Consider the following 17722-nt stretch of genomic DNA (forward strand, 5'->3'; position numbering starts at 1 on the left):
TGTACGGTGGCTACATTACTGCCACGTCTTTCTGCAATATCGCAGAAGGAACGTCCAGCTTGTCATAGCCTTGTTACACGACGTCGTTCAGATTCAGAGAGGTGTTGATAATGGCGTCTCTACCGCATCAAAGGCATTCTTGACTAACATCGACTGACCACTTCCAATTTCAAAGGTAAACTAACGCTCACGACTGTTACACAGTGTATTTAAAGGAATTTGAGTCCTCACAGTGGCGCTACTAACGTCATTCTTATTTGAATGGCGTGAAATTTGAACAGACGTCATCTTTCAGATGTAGAAACATACCAACCAACTTTCGTTAACATCGCACGATTCCTTCTTGATCCAGCGATGTTCTTTCCTTTTTCGTCGGTGTATACACGGAACGTGCCTCCTAAGAGACGTCAGCACATTTTCTCTGATGTTTCGGCAGATAGTGGCAATTTAGATTAAAACTGTGTGCCCGACTGAGATTCGAACTCGGGACCTTTGCCTTTCGCGGGCAAGTGCTCTACCATCTGAGCTACCGAAACACGACTCACGCCCGGTACTCACAGCTTTACTTCGGCCAGTATCTCGTCTCCTACCTTCCAAACTTTACAGAAGCTCTCCTGCGAACCTTGGTAGAGCACTTACCCGCGAAAGGCAAAGGTCCCGAGTTCGAATCTCGGTCGGGCACACAGTTTTAATCTGCCAGGAAGTTTCATATCAGCGCACACTCCGCTGTAGAGTGAAAATCTCATTCTAGTGGCAATTTAGTTTTCACCGTGTGTAGCTGAATCAGCCCAGACAAATATAGCTAAACACATATTTCATACGGCGCCCAGCGCCGATGGATCGAGTTATAAAAATCAGGAAGTATTTAATGAATAACCAACAGCAATGTATTTTTTAAGAAGCTGAATAAATGAAATGTTCAAATGAAACCAAATACTCGCTCAATTTCTTCCGTGTCTGTCATGGTTATCTACGAGAGAATCCCAAAAGTAAGGTCTCCTACTTTTTATAAGTACACACACCTGTTTATTTCTACAATGGTTTGCATCAGTTTACATCTTGAACATTTAGATATTTTCTGACATAATCACCATTTCTGTCGATGCATTTTTGTAGACGCTGTGGCAAGTTTTGCATGCCCATGTCATACCAGCTCGCCGCCATGCTGTTTAGAAAGCTATGAACCTCTTCTTCCACTTCGTCGTCGGAGCTGAATCGCTGGGACCACAATTAACACTGATAGGTACTGTGAGACTCTGAAAAAACTCAAACGGGCAATTCAGAACTGGAGAAGAGGAATGTTGAGCAAGGGCGTACACATTCTCCGTGACAACGCTCGCCCACACATAGACCGGCAAACCGTTGCTGTCCTGCAACAGTTTCAGTGGAACATAATCACCCACCCACCCTATAGTCCTGACTTGGCGCCCAGTGACTATCACCTGTTCCCTAGGTTAAAAGAACATTTGGCCGGAAAGCGATTCAGCTCCGACGACGTGGTGAAAGAAGAGATTCATAACTTTCTGAACACCATGGCGGCGAGCTGGTATGACATGGGCATACAAAAACTTCGCCAGCGTCTACAAAAACGCATCGACAGAAATGGTGATTATGTCGAAAAATAGCTACATGTTCAAGCTACAAACTGATGTAAACGACTGTAGAAATAAGCAGGTCTATGTACTTATAAAAAAATAGGAGATCTTACTTTTGGGATTGCCCTCGTACCAAGACGCAGGGAAAGGAACGTAGCTAACCAACATTTGAGCGAAACCTCTGATATTTTTTGCACAGTGGATTCAAATTAGTGAACTCAGTAACGATTGACTTGCATGCCAATCGTTTAGAGAGATTTAATGCGCTCTGTGAAATGCGTGATAAGAACAAACGTTTTTCCTGCTCAAGAAACATTATGCAGAATAGAGAACGCAAAAATTATTGTACCTCAAATGGCTCTGAGCACTATGGGACTTAACATCTATGGTCATCAGTCCCCTAGAACTTAGAACTACTTAAACCTAACTAACCTAAGGACAGCACACAACACCCAGCCATCACGAAGCAGAGAAAATCCCTGACCCCGCCGGGAATCGAACCCGGGAACCCGGGCGTGGTATTGTACCTCAGTTCGAACTGCAAGAAAATATTCAAATTAGAACAAGTCGCCAAAACTTTCGAGTTTATCTAAGAGCAATTCAGCCACTAAAATCACTTGCACCTGAGAGAGATCCACCAGATACATATTCGTAAACATACTGTATAGACAAGTTGTCTGTCCTAAGAGTGGTCAGGTGCATTTTCTCCAGTGTTCCGACAGATATTTTGCACTTTAGATTTTTCTGGAGTTAGCTCAAACAAAGGTAGTTCATCAAGTCTTTCATACGACGTCAGCTGCTGACGGAAAGAGTCGGTTTGTTTCCCGTTACGAACAAAATGATTTTTAAAGTGCAATCTAATTGCCCATTCGACTGAGCAGTCCCAAATTAGTCTCCTGCGATGTTTGTGTTATTGATTCGTGTTAAGAGGTGACAGTATAACACGAAGAACAAGCCCAGTGCTCCGGCAGCAACTGGGGAGCGCTGCTGCTGCATGGCGGAATCAATCAGCGCGAGTGTCAGTGGTGCTGTGGCTGCTGCAGTAGTGGTTATTCTTCGTGATACACTGTCCCTGTTAATATACAGGGTTATTACAAATGATTGAAGCGATTTCACAGCTCTACAATAACTTTATTATTTGAGATGTTTTCACAATGCTTTGCACACACATACAAAAACTCAAAAAGTTTTTTTAGGCATTCACAAATGTTCGATATGTGCCCCTTTAGTGATTCGGCAGACATCAAGCCGATAATCAAGTTCCTTCCACACTCGGCGCAGCATGTCCCCATCAATGAGTTCGAAAGCATCGTTGATGCGAGCTAGCAGTTCTGGCACGTTTCTTGGTAGAGAAGGTTTAAACACTGAATCTTTCACATAACCCCACAGAAAGAAATCGCATGTTGTTAAGTCGGGAGAGCGTGGAGGCCATGACATGAATTGCTGATCATGATCTCCACCACGACCGATCCATCGGTTTTCCAATCTCCTGTTTAAGAAATGCCGAACATCATGATGGAAGTGCGGTGGAGCACCATCCTCTTGAAAGATGAAGTCGGCGCTGTCGGTCTCCAGTTGTGGCATGAGCCAATTTTCCAGCATGTCCAGATACACGTGTCCTGTAACGTTTTTTTCGCAGAAGAAAAAGGGGCCGTAAATTTTAAACTGTGAGATTGCTCAAAACACGTTAACTTTTGGTGAATTGCGAATTTGCTGCACGAATGCGTGAGGATTCTCTACCGCCCAGATTCGCACATTGTGTCTGTTCACTTCACCATTAAGAAAAAATGTTGCTTCATCACTGAAAACAAATTTCGCACTGAACGCATCCTCTTCCATGAGCTGTTGCAACCGCGCCGAAAATTCAAAGCGTTTGACTTTGTCATCGGGTGTCAGGGCTTGTAGCAATTGTAAACGGTAAGGTTTCTGCTTTAGCCTTTTCCGTAAGATTTTCCGAACCGTCGGCTGTGGTACGTTTAGCTCCCTGCTTGCTTTAATCGTCGACTTCCGCGGGCTACGCGTGAAACTTGCCCGCACGCGTTCAACCGTTTCTTCGCTCACTGCAGGGCGACCCGTTGATTTCCCCTTACAGAGGCATCCAAAAGCTTTAAACTGCGCATACCATCACCGAATGGAGCTAGCAGTTGGTGGATCTTTGTTGAACTTCGTCTTGAAGTGTCGCTGCACTGTTATGACTGACTGATGTGAGTGCATTTCAAGCACGACATACGCTTTCTCGGCTCCTGTCGCCATTTTGTCTCACTGCGCTCTCGAGCGCTCTGGAGGCAGAAACCTGAAGTGCGGCATCAGCCGAACAAAACTTTATGAGTTTTTCTACGTGTCTGTAGTGTGTCGTGACCATATGTCAATGAATGGAGCTACAGTGAATTTATGAAATCGCTTCAATCATTTGTAATAGCCCTGTACATCCATAAAACGAATGTCACACTACATTGCTTTGGAACCGCTCTATCGAAGGAACACGTAAAATTCCACTTCAAAAATCAGTTTTTATAACAAACTGAGTGAGTATTTGGTTTCATTTGAACATTCCATTTATTCACCTCCTTAATAAACATATTACTGTTGGTTATTCATTAAATACATCCCGTTTTTAGCAATATGAGACACAAGTTGTAGGTAACTCGTTATTATCCTGCTCAGGTGAAGTCCGCAGCTCGTGGTCTCGCGGTCGCGTTCTCGCTTTCCGAGCACGGGGGTCCGGGTTCGATTCCTGGCGGGTCAGGGATTTTCACCTGCCGCGAGATGACTGGGTGTTTCTGTTGCCCTTATCATTTCATCATCATTGATGGAAATGGCGAGTTTGGAGTGAGCACAGATTGGGAATTTGTATGGGCGCTGATAACCACGCAGTTGAGCGCCCCACAGACCAGACATCATCATCATCTCAGATGAATATCTTTCGCACAAGGGGAAATGTGGGAGACATCCTTCTCGCTTTTTCTGAATATCCGATATAGTTTTATTAGAATCTTTGAAGAATCTTACAAAAGGAAGTGTCAAATTATTTCTTTCGGTGTATATGTTATCGATGGTATCGAAGTACTGGCGAACAACGTTATTTTTCATTATAATCGCCTAGTAATTACCATGAGGTGCGTGGCTGGTATAGTGTTAGCCACATCAGACTGAAGATAAGCCATTATAAAAAAATATGCTTATATGAGAGCATGGTATATGTTCTTTCAGAAATGTCCAAAAGAAGAGATACCACGCGGAATCCGCAGCTGTGACACACTTGGTGTTTATAATTTAGTTACACAAAAGTAGCCTTAAATTGTGAAAGGGATCAATAACTTACAGAAATGTTTGATACAGCACTGAATGCAAATGCGTGGACTATCTCGACATACTCCATGGCCGACTTACAATTCCACCCAGCGCAGACCCCATCCATGTCCTCCATGCTCGGTGATTTTATATTCCCACTGGAAGTCGAACGTTAATGTGCGTCCAGACTGAAGGTTGTGGATTCATCGCCCATCGAGGTGAATCAATTACATGAATGCGTTATGTCTGTTCTTTTGGACATACCCAAAACAGTAGACACCACGCATTCATATAATTGATTCGCCTCAATGGGCGATGAATCCACAACCTTCAGTCTGGACGCACATTAACGTTGGACTTCCAGTGGGAATCTAAGAAAAACTAGCAATCATAGGCGGGGACTGCGGATAGATGGCGCTGGGTGACAGCATTAATCGGCCATAGTGTGGTATGATTGCCACAGATACAACTACAACGCCGCGCCAACACAAGGTTGGCAGCCCGTCGTCTGCCGAGCACAGCGCACTCTAGAGGGCTGTGCAGCTCGACGGAACTGGAGTGTGCCTCGTTCACTTCTTAGCTAGATTTCAACCTAGGCAGACGCATTTTTATAATCGGCCCTCAGCCAGTTCTATAATGTTCGCATTGATTCTCTGAGGAGGGCCATCAGGCTTAGTCCCTGAGAATATGTTGTATTAGTTCATGGTATTCCATGTTACGAGATTGTCAGTTCATAGCAGCAGCTGCAGTCCTACAAACTACTGAAGATAAGTAATTCCATTGTACTATGTGTTTCTTGAATAATAATCATTCTCTCTAACAGTGTGCCGTACCGCATATTATTGCAACCTGGATTCCTTCAGCTCCTATCAACTCGGCTGAAACACCCACGCGTTTTGTGCCTCTGAACAGTGAGACACAATACATAGGGAGTGCCGAGATAGCCCACGCATCTGCGATAACCACTGAGTGGCGCAGTGGTTAACGCAGCTCCTTAGCAAGCAGGAGATCCTAGGTTCGAGTCGCAATCTGACATGCACTTTCGTTCGTCGCCGCTGATTCCGCATAAAGTACCAAAAATTCAAATGTTTAAATGTATGTGAATCTTATGGGACTTAACTGCTAAGGTCATCAGTCCCTAAGCTTACACACTACTTAACCTAAATTACACACTACTTAACCTAAATTATCCTAAGGACAAACACACACACCCATGCCCGAGGGAGGACTCGAACCTCCGCCGGGACCAGCCGCATAAGGTACCGATGTAGTTAATATCTTTAGTTCCTTTTCTTTCGTTTCCTTTCTCGCCCCTGCGCCTTCAATTAAATAATATGTGCTTAAATAACATGAACACTGCTACTTTTTTGAAGGCAATAAAATAAGCTGATACAGTTAATCGCTGTCATAAATTTAAATGATAGCACGTATTGCAGCGACAATCTACTTATGATATGAGAGACAGCCATAAAAATGTAATTGTCACCTCTAAAAAATAAAGGTACCTAATTAATATTTCTTGGTTTGCAGGCATAGGTCGGCAGTCACTGAAATCCCCACCTTGCTCATTGCTGCAGTACTCCAATGGAAGATGCCAAAGAAAACAACCCATTCTACTGATGAGATGGATTATAGGTCGAGGTCTCGCTTTCTACATTTTGAGGGAAGTGGCGCTGCTGCACTCCATGCTGATCTGGCACAAGTTTACGATGACAATGTACCATTACAAGACACAGTGCTTACATGGCGCAGACGATTTCAATGTGGTCGAACGAGTCGGAATAACTTATGAGGAGAACATGGCAAGTGCCATAATCTAATTTCCCAGAAACGTCGCTCAGTCGAAGAGGGATCAAAATAAGCGAACAGGTGTCTCGGCTTATCTGTAGATATTCTACCTTTTCAGTGTTTTATAGGTGGTTTGTATGCCTTTTATCAATGACTAGTTCAACAAAGAGGTGGCACAGTGGCGGGCGGTCGGCTTTTGGCGGCCGTGGTGAGCAGACGTCCCACACGTGCTGTGTACGGCAATCTCCTGTGCTCTGCTCGGCTAGTCAGAGCGCCTGTTGCAGTAGTTAGCTGCTTTCTTTCAGACTTGAATGGATTCGTATTAGAAACAAAGATGAGTCTGCCTAATAGCCGGCCGCTGTGGCCGAGCGGTACTAGGCGCTTCAGTCGGGAACCGCGCTGCTGCTACGGTCGCAGGTTCGAATCCTGCCTCGGGCATGGATGTGTGTGATGTCGTTAGTCTTAATTAGTTCTAAGTCTAGGGGACTGATGACCTCAGATGTTAAGTCCTATAGTGCTTAGAGCCATTTTTTTCTGCCTAATAGGATAGATATATTGTAGTTTACGTTTGATCAGAACGTTCAGAGACCGAATTCGTTTGAAATCGAGCCATGGCTTGAGGCAACTGTGAAAATTCCTTTTGTAGGTATTATACACTATGTGATCAAAAGTATCCGGTCACCTCCCAAAACATACGATTTTCATATTAGGTGCATTGTGCTGCCACCTGCTGGCAGGTACACCTTATCAGCGACCTCAGTAGTCATTAGACATCGTGAGAGAGCAGAATGGGGCGCTCCGCGGAAGTTACGGACCTTGCAAGTGGTCAGGTGATTGGGTGTCACATGCGTCTTACGTCTGTATGCGAGGTTTTCACACTCCTAAACATCCATAGGTCCACTGTTTCCAATGTCATAGTGAAGTTGAAACGTGAAGGGACAGGTGCAGCTCAAATGCGTACAGGCCGACCTGTTCTGTTGTCTGACAGAGACAGTTGAAGAGGGCCGTAGTGTGTGATAGGTAGACATCTATCCAGACTATTACACAGGAATTCCAAACTGCATCAGGATCCACTGCAAGTTCTATGACAGATGTTGGGAGGTGAGAAAACTTGGATTTCGTTGTCGAGTGGCTGCTCATAAGGCAAACATCATACCGGTGTACGCAAAACGACGCCTCACTTGGTGTAAGGAGCGTAAACATTAGACGATTGAGCACTGGAATATGTTGTGTGGAGTGACGAATCACGGCACAGGATGTCGCGATCCGGTGGCAGGGTGTGGGGTATGGCGAATGGCCTGTGAAAATCATCTGCCAGCGTTTGTAGTGCCAACAGTAAAATTCGGAGGCTGCGGTGTCATGGTGTGATCGTGTTTTTCATGAAGGGAGCTTGCAACCCACGTTGTTTTGCGTGGTACTATCACAGCACAGGCCTACATTGATGTTTTAACTGACTTCTTGCTTCTCACTGTTGAAAGCAGTTCAGAGTTGGCGATTGCATCTTTCATTACAATCGGGCACCTGTTCATAATGCACGGCTTGTGACGGAGTGGTTGCACAACAATAACATACCTGTAATGGACTGACCTGAATCCTACAGAACACTTTTGGGATGTTTTGGAAAGCCGACTTCGTGCCAGGCATCACCGACCGACATCGATACCTCCCCTCAGTGAAGAATGGGCTGCCATTCCCGAAGAAACCTTCCAGCGGCTGACTGAACGTATGCCTGCGAGAGTGGAAGCTGTTATCGAGGCTAAGGGTGGGCCAACACCATACTGAATTCCGGCATAACCGATGGAAGGCGCCACGAATTTGTAAGTCAGTTTCAGCCAGGTGTCTAGATACTTTTGATCACATAGTGTAGGTATTCTCCTTTCTATTGTGAGAAGTACAGTCTATGTGAAGCTTAGAAACACCGGTTTGATGAGAAAATCGTTGAGTCCAGAGGTGGAACGTTTAAATATAAAAACGGGACGGCAACGTGAATGAGGTTTCTGTCACGCAATCAGCATTTGGAATTAGCACTGGTTGTACCTTTGAGCTGCCTTTCGAGGTCACTGTAGAACAAATAAATTCCTTACGGGAGAATAATCAGTAACTCTGCTGAAAAGTGATCGCATGCTCACAAGTTCCCCATCCTCAATGGAACTAGAAATTGTTGGTAGATTTACATAAATACATATCAATGTGTGCCGTTTTCATGCCATCGTGATAAATGACGGGCTGCCAAGAACCTGCGTGTCGTGTGGTACTACAAGGCACGACCGCTCGTAATGCATACAGAGGGGTGACCGAAACCATAGCACAGTCATATGCACATATGCAAATGACGATAGTATCGCGTACACGAGGTATAAAAGGGCGATGCACTGGCAGAACTCTCATTTGTATCTAGGTGATCCATGTGAAAAGGTTTCCGACATGATCACGGCAGCAAGACTGTAATTAACAGATTTTGAACGCGAAATGGTAATTGCAGCTAGACGCATTGCGGCGGAGCGGGTTGGTCTCCCACTACCCTTTAAACAATCAGCCCGCCTACCTGGATAAGTTTCAGGTTGTCCGCCGCATCAGTCTGCGACGGTAGATACTGGTTTAGCACACAAACAAAACACGACGAAATAATAATTTTCCTATGCACTTTTAATTACATCAGAAATCTTTGGTAACGAAACTAAAGAAAATTCCAGAAAATTAGATTTTATGAACCTATCCTCTTGCTTGTAGTTTCAATTGATACTATAGACGAATACATTACAGGCCCTAACTACCTTTCACAGTGCCAGCACGGTTCTTGTGTGTTTTAGGTAAAACTTATATCTTCCATAGTGCTGAAATTATTGATTTTAAATTTTAACAGTACGGTTGTGTTGTTCACAGAATTTGGTAACCGAAGTATGAAAAACATCTATTAATATTTAATAGTACTTCTTCAGATTCATAGAGCGTATGCGTGACGTATAGCACGCAGCATTATTTTGGTACACGATTCGCTAAGCCCACTAGCCAGTGTCAGCCGTGCAAGCGTGAGAACCAAACATCATCTCTCCTCCCATTTACGCGGAAAGTTACGCTTTCGATGCAAGATGACAACTATGCAACAGCGTGGCAGATTTCATTTCGAAAATCGTTAGGTAATTTAGTATTCCGACATCACCAGTGTCAAGAATGTGTCGACAATTCCGTATTTCGGGTACTACCTCTCACCGCAGACAAAACAGTGACCGACGGATTTCACTTAACGATCGAGAGCAGCGGTGATTGGGTAGAGTTGTCAATGCTGACAGACAAACAACACTGCTCGAAATAATCGCAGAAATTGATGTGGGGCGTACGACGAACGTATCCGTTAGGACACCGAGTCAAAATTTGGCGTTAATGGGCTATGGCGGCAGACGACCAAAGCGAGTGCCTTTGCTAACAGCACTACATCGCCTGCAGCGCTTCTCCTGGGCTCGTGACTATTTCCGCTGGAGCCTATATGACTGGGAAACTGTGGCCTGGTCAGGTGAGTCCCGATTTCGGTTGGTAAAAGCTGGTGGTAGGGTTCGAGTGTGGCGCAAACCTCACTATGCCATGGACCCAAGTGGGTACTGAACAAGCAGGTGATGGCTTCTTAACGGCGTGGGCTCTGTTTACATGGAATGGACTTGGTCCTCTGGTCTAACTGAACAGATCATCAAACAGAAATGGTTATGTTCAGCTACTTGCAGACCATTTGCAGCCGTTCTTGGACGTCTTGTACCCAAACAACGATGGAATTTTTATGGATGACTATGCGCCATGTGAACGGGCCATAATTGTTAGCGATGGATTTGAAGAACATTCTGTACAACTCGAGCGAACGATTTGGCTACTCATATCGTCCGAGATGAATGCCATCGAACATCTGTGGGAGATAATCAAGAGGTCAGTTCATGCACAAAATCTTGCACCGGCAACAGTTTCGCCATTATAGTTGCCTATAGAGGCAGCATGGCTCTCTATTTCTGCAGGGGCTTCGAACGACTTCCAACGACTTCCACGCCACGTCGAGATGCTGCAGTACTCCGGGAAAAAGGAGGTCCGACACTATATGAGGAGGTGTCCCACGACTTTTCTCACCTCACTATACAACGCTGAGCGGCCCAGTTACCGCAGGCGAAGCTGTGAGACACCCGCCCATGTGAACACTGCCGTTAACCTACGCAGCGGTAGCCTCTGGACAAAGCCCTGTGCCTCGTGCTTCAGAAGTCAAAAAATGGCTCTGAGCACTATGGGACTTAACTTCTGTGGTCATCAGTCCCCTAGAACTTAGAACTACTTAAACCTAACTAACCTAAGGACATCACACACATCCATGCCCGAGGCAGGATTCGAACCTGCGACCGTAGCAGTCACGCGGTTCCGGATTGAGCGCCTTAACCGCGAGACCACCGCGGCCGGCTTTCAGAAGTCACCAAGAATGAAAATGCTCATGAAAGTGAATTACTGATGGACATTAACGACTCCCTTGTAACAAAGGAATCCGAGCGTCAAGATGAGGAATCTGCTGCAGTGCCGGAAAAGACAGCAGAGCCAACTAAAATATTTCAGACGAAAAAGAGGCCAGAAAACAACAATAATGCTCGAGGCCCCATCTGCCAGAGAATAGGACCGCGCACAAGAAACAAATGTGGCACTGGAAAACACTGATACCTCTCTAAGAAGCAGTCGTTCAAGAAAACATAAAAGAGGAGACTGGTTTGCAAGTGCGCTGAAGAATCGGTACTTGTTCTGAGAGAAAAGACAAAGAAAGTCAGTAACAAACAGAAGTTTGTGTTTGAGCATACATGTATACGATTCAGTTCAAGGCGAGAAGATTACTGCACGCCCTGTGCCACGAAATACTGCAGCTAAGCGCTACTCACGACACAAAGGAAGTGCTTCCTGAGACCAGACGTTCTAACTGCTCCTTCTATTGGAAATGTTCGTTGATGAGGTTCGTGCCCCGACCAGCTAGCGGTAGAATGTCTGTATACTGTCTGATGGGGAACGTTACAAGAGAAGTCTGTCGTGCTGCAACTATGTTCACGCCGAGTGCGTATTAATTGCACCGGGCAGCTCAAATAATCATATGCTCGCCGACGTGTACGATCACCGCTACGCGTAGACGCATACAAACTGCTACTATTGCACTAATCATGGTTACAACCTATACACAGCAATAGTTTCTCCACTAAAGTTTTCAGTTTACGTAAGCTAAATAGTCTGAATCAGTACGATTTTTTTTTTTTTTTTTTTTTTTTTTTTTTTTTTTTTTTGCAGCTGCATATATGCAGCGCTGTGTTATTAATCTGTATCGCTGCACTGATAAAATGTTTCGTAAGCACGTAATATTATTTGGTTTGAAATAAATGTCAAACACGGTGAATTCACGTAAGGCCCGTTTATTATAGTCTAAGCACATCCTATCACTGTTTTAAAGAAGCAACCTTTCCCTAATCTGGGTGGAATTAGTTACGTAAATTCCAGTCAAAGAGTTTGCGATAAGATCCAGATTTCACCAGCTGCTTTTTTTTGCGATAAGATCCAGATTTCACCAGCTGCTTTAACGAAACCTAAGTATTTTCTCACAATATGATACTAGTATTCACTTCCATTTTTGTTAAATAACTAACAGTCTATCACTTCGGGACAAAGTTCAGTCTTCCATCGACAATAATCAATTCAAGCCAATTTGGGTTCTTTTCCTATCTTGGTTTTACGTAATGATATACTCAAAGTTGCTGATCTACCTATTTCAAGCTTAATGATTTCTAGCAGATCGCAAATCTCCAAAATGTAAAAACAATCTCGCATCGCCTACGTACAAGAGAACGCGTTAAGTTACGACACGATCAAGCAAGTGCTAGAAGCACATTTACAATGTATTACTTTATCTTCTGTATTCCGCGGTGTCCTCAAAGAGTACTCACAAGGTGTATTCTTTGAGGTCACTTGTTCTGTTCCGTGATCTATAAGTACACTACTTTGCGATGTACTTTTACTTTAATGTGATACAAAATGGATTCTATTTTACCTTCTTTTGCAAAAATACTAAGTTACTTTATACTGGATTTCTTTTCTATTTCTTTTTACATTGTTTCTCTTCAGTATACTAGCTACTATTCAAGTGATGCTATCACAGTGGGACTTTGTTTTCTTTTTTTATTAAATTTGGATCTTGGATTTGGGGCTTGTATTGGGTTTTGAGTAGTATTTTTTTTATTTTTTTCTTTGCGTCCAAAGGAAGCGGCGTTACAACGTGCAGACAACGACACATCAAACATTATTCAACACAAAAACTGGGTAGATGAATCGGATGAATTGAAAGAAGACTGTTAAATGGCTGAAACTGAAGGTACGGGGTAGATCCTGCCCAACGAGATCAATCTGGAAACTATTCTGCTGGAACAAACATCTGGAATGATATGTTTCCGGGAGCACATCTTATAACAAATATTAGCAGTGATGATAAATAAAACCAGATGAACGCAATACGAGCATTCAAAATCACCTAGCTGAACACTAGTAAGACACGCTCGTCTTTGCACTACAACACTCGTAAGACTTCCTACATACAGGTGAGAAAATCGTGGGACACCAAACTGTACCATCACAGGAAACATAAAGAAATATCCATTTATCACTTAAGCACATTTGTTTGTATTTACACTTGAACATTACGTATTTATATTGTTCCAAAACAAAAAAGAACCTAGCACACCGTACGTAGAGAACAGTAATAATACAACACTGTTCAATGTGGTAGCCACCAAAGTTGTTACAGGCAAGTTCTGGTATATATTTTACAACTAACCTGGTGTCTATTCAATTTCGTGTGTAGAGGCCAGAGTTCGTACCAGCATATCTTCCTCTACAGGAGGAGGAGGAGATTAGTGTTTAACGTCCCGTCGACAACGAGGTCATTAGAGACGGAGCGCAAGCTCGGGTGAGGGAAGGATGGGGAAGGAAATCGGCCGTGCCCTTTCAAAGGAACCATCCCGGCATTTGCCTGAAGCGATTTAGGGAAATGACGGAAAACCTAAATCAGGATGGCCGGAGACGGGATTGAACCGTCATCCTCCCGAATGCGAGTCCAGTGTGCTAAGCACTGCGCCACCTCGCTCGGTCTTCCTCTACAGGAATTGCATCGAACACCCTATAGAAGAGGAACTGCGGCAACTGTTAATAGCGCTCGGATTATCATAGTTTATGTACCATTTGGCAGCAATAACAGGCACGCTTGAGTTGGATTGTTTAAAACTGAGATTGTTCCTCTTTTCAGTAATCATCTAGACCACGTAGTCTTAGCCAGCGACTTTAATTCTGTTCTCAGTCCAAAAGATGAAATACCGAACTCAAGTAAATGCTTAGAACTGGAGATTATAGTCTATCAGTTGCAGCTAACTGATTCGTGACAACATACCCATGGTGCAGCGCCTGGTTTCAGATTATGTGCCAGTCACCTAGCAAGAAAACTGGACAGAATTTATGTATCAATTTATTTAAAGAAGCGCGTCCTCCAGTCCGAAGAGTGGGCCCACTATTTTCTCTAATCATGTTGCATACGAGTACATAGTTATACGTAATTTGTAGAAGCAAAACACTTATCAATCTAGGGACTTAATGGAAAATAAATATTTCACATCTGTAAGATAAGGAATGTGGTGTGGTATTTACCAACATATGGAAAGAATGCGAAAGCAGAATTGTTTTACTCGTATATAACTCTTCCATAGCTTGGTGGATGCAGTGTGTGGAGCTAAAGAAAAGAGAAACTCTGAATACTTATGACAGAAAAGTTTTGGTACAAAAAAGAGACTGAGTTTTATTTTAACTCTCCTAGAAATTTGTACACCATTGACGCACGAATAATTGACAATTATAAAAGGATCCAGAAAATCAAAGCAAACATTTTAGCTTTGAAACGGCAGCAGGCGGAAGCTACAAAATATGGGCGAGAGTGCAGAATATTCGTGAGAATAAGAGAAGAGACAGAAAAATACTGACAGAAATTAAGTGAAATGATGAAACAACATTTATAAAAGAGAATGAAATAAAGGACGCAGTTCACAGACCTATCTCAGACCTAAAGTCCAAAATGACGAAACAACTTCTATAAAAGAGAATGAAATAAAGAATGCAGTTCACAGACATATCTCAGAGCTAAGGTCTAGCAAACATACTGACGACAACGTGTGGCAAGATCTCTTTAGGAGCTTACAAGGCAAAATTAGCACAGAAGAAACGGAAAATCTCTCGGGTAAGATAGAGGAGGACGAGCTGAAATAAGCAACAGCACAGAGTCCCCGTAATGCATATGTGCAGTCCGCTCACGTGTTTAAGCCAAGTATTAGGCATATTTATGCCATCGGGAATGCTCAGTAGGAGCTAGGCTACATGTACATTTGACAATTAAGCGTCAGCAAGGAGTATTAGTGATGAAATCATAGGAGGCAATGTTGTGCAACCTTAGTAGGGATAAGATCCGACTATTCGGGATTGGGATCTTACAATCTGAGACAGTGTTCCGAGACAAACTTCCGTCACAATGTCCACAAACGTGACGTCAAATCCGCCTAACAACAGCGATCTGAAAGCCCATTGGCTGAAAGTTTGGATATATATATATATGTAGGAAACGAGAGAAGTGTCCTTATTAGCTGAGGGAGGAAGAGGGGGGGGGGTGTCTCTCTTGTCCTTTGGGAAGACAGGGCGTGTTAAGCCGGTATTACACGACGGTCCGCCGCGAACGGTACTGGTCTGTCGCGACAGCCATCTAGCGGTAGAACGGGTGAAACTACGAAAATTAGCAGACACATTATCCGCGCGCCGGAATAGAGAGCAGTTCTAAATTCCAGTCAACCCGCGCATGCGCACTAGGCTGCGAAACTTGCGCATGCGCAGAAGCGGGTACCGCAGTGCTTTCTGCTTGTTGTTTGTTTATGGTTGGGTGTGTAGAGGTAAATTACAGTTTTTCGTGTTGGAGATTTTTCCATATTTTTTTCAGTAAGTAGGTTTTCATAAATGCAGTTAAAAATAGTATTTTTTTGCCAGTTGACTTTCTTTTACACTAGCTGTTTGTGAACGCTTATTGTTCTATTTATTGCTTCATATTCTAGAAATGGAATGGAACAAACAGGCTTTAAGCATCCTTATTCAGGCGTACAGCGAAGAAAAGTGTATGTACAACCCGCTGGACCCGCTATATCATAATAAGGTACGTCGGCATCGTTTATTTCTGAGTAATATGCATATTATGTTACACGATGATTTTCGATTCGTATATCAATGCCTTAGCTTACGAAAGTTCATGTTTGATTTCATTGCATCTCTTGCTTTATTTCAGAATGCCAGGAAAGAGAAACTGGCAGTGATAGGCAGTAAAGTTCGCGCACTTTTGCCCAACGCAACAGATGAGGACTGCAAAACTCGATTCATGTCCCTGCGGTCGCACTTTTGTGGGGAGCTTAAAAAAATTAGAGCCAGTGAGCATAGTGGTGCAGGGGCAAGCGAAGTTTACGAGCCTGCTGTGTGGTGGTTCAATGCTTTGAAGTTTTTGAAGGACTACGTGACACCGAGGAAAACAGTGACAAATATCCCAAGCCGTATCGTAAGTACAAACATTTTGTTACCTTCCTTTGTAGGAATTCTGCTTTCTGTAAGACAGCTTATTCTGATTTCAGGTTGTAGATGGATATTCCAGCTCAAGTAGTATATATGCTTATATTAGTGAATGATATTTTGGAAAACAAATGAAGCTTTAATACTACCATGTGTATTCGTATTTTTCAGTGTTATGAGAGATTCACAATCTGCTTTAGACTAACATGGGCCTTTAATATTTCAGATACCACAGTCACTCTCATCAAATCCATGTAGCACGACCACTGTCAATGACCCTTGTGTAAGTATTTACCTACATTTAAATAAAAGTTGTAAATAGTAATTGCAACAAGTGAATAACACATCAACTATTTCAGAATACTGAGGTGACCACAGTTACTGAAGAGACCATAGTAAATGAGGGATATATTGAAGATGACAACAGCAATGTAAGTGCATAAACGGTATTCTCATGTATGTCAATGACAGTTCATTAGCCATGAAGCTCTCTTGGCCAAAAGAATGTAACACTTTGATTGTATTGTATATATTTGCTCCAACAAAATAGTACTTCACTTTCATACAGGTTACTTACACTACTTATATTTTACACAGAGAACTATAAACAGACCACTGTAGTTTACATAACCACTTTAATGTTAGATATTGTAATATGCATGTAGCACAATACTGTATCAGTTTTCTATTTCCAGTACTCTCAAGACATATTTACTGTGGAATTGTCAGAGGGAAGTACACCTGCGTCAACACCATCACCTCTAAGTGAGCAGCCTTATGCTTCAGCCAGAAAGAGACGTAGGAAGGACACTGAGGATGAATTAGCCACCTCAACATTGTCAGTCTTAAGAGACATTAGAGTTTCAATTAGTGGCAGTAATGAAGATGACAAGTTTGGTCAGTATGTTGCTGCTGAATTGAAGAAATTAAAAAATCCAGCAATTAAGGCTGATGTGAAATTAAATGTCATGAAATGTATCATGGATGGCATACATAAAGAAATCTGTAACTGATTTTAAAGTTAAGGCATTGTATTACATTGATGAGACATTTTTAAATAAAAGATTGCCTTCTGTACATTATTACTGCTAAAAGTTGTACTTCTTAACGGCTTCCCACTGCCATGAAACATAACCTGTTGTACTAAAGAATTCACAAAATTTTTCGCGCACTTCCCTGGCACACAGTGACGTGCGATTTCCACTCTGCTGGGGTATGCTAGAGAGAGATTTCTCTCCTCGCCAGGAACCGTTGTTTATGGTGCACAAGTCTGTGTTTTCTGTATCAGCAGCTGTCACATATGTGGTGTCTGCCTCTTCAATCAAGTAGTTGTGCAGTATGCATAAAGTCTGAACAATTAATTCCACTTTCTCAACAGGTAGTCGCATTGTACTGAGAAGAACTCTGAAGCGGTTGGC

At 43.1% G+C, this 17722-nt stretch overlaps 1 protein-coding gene across 1 annotated transcript in view; it reads right to left on the reverse strand.

The window, feature by feature from the left end:
* LOC124778564 (trypsin-like) overlaps positions 1 to 17722 on the reverse strand; it is a 181274-nt gene that overhangs the window by 102521 nt on the left and 61031 nt on the right. The gene's annotated exons all lie outside the window — the stretch shown is intronic.

This window comes from Schistocerca piceifrons, chromosome 1 (assembly GCF_021461385.2).
Source record: "Schistocerca piceifrons isolate TAMUIC-IGC-003096 chromosome 1, iqSchPice1.1, whole genome shotgun sequence".
Classification (NCBI taxonomy): Eukaryota; Metazoa; Arthropoda; class Insecta; order Orthoptera; family Acrididae; genus Schistocerca; species Schistocerca piceifrons.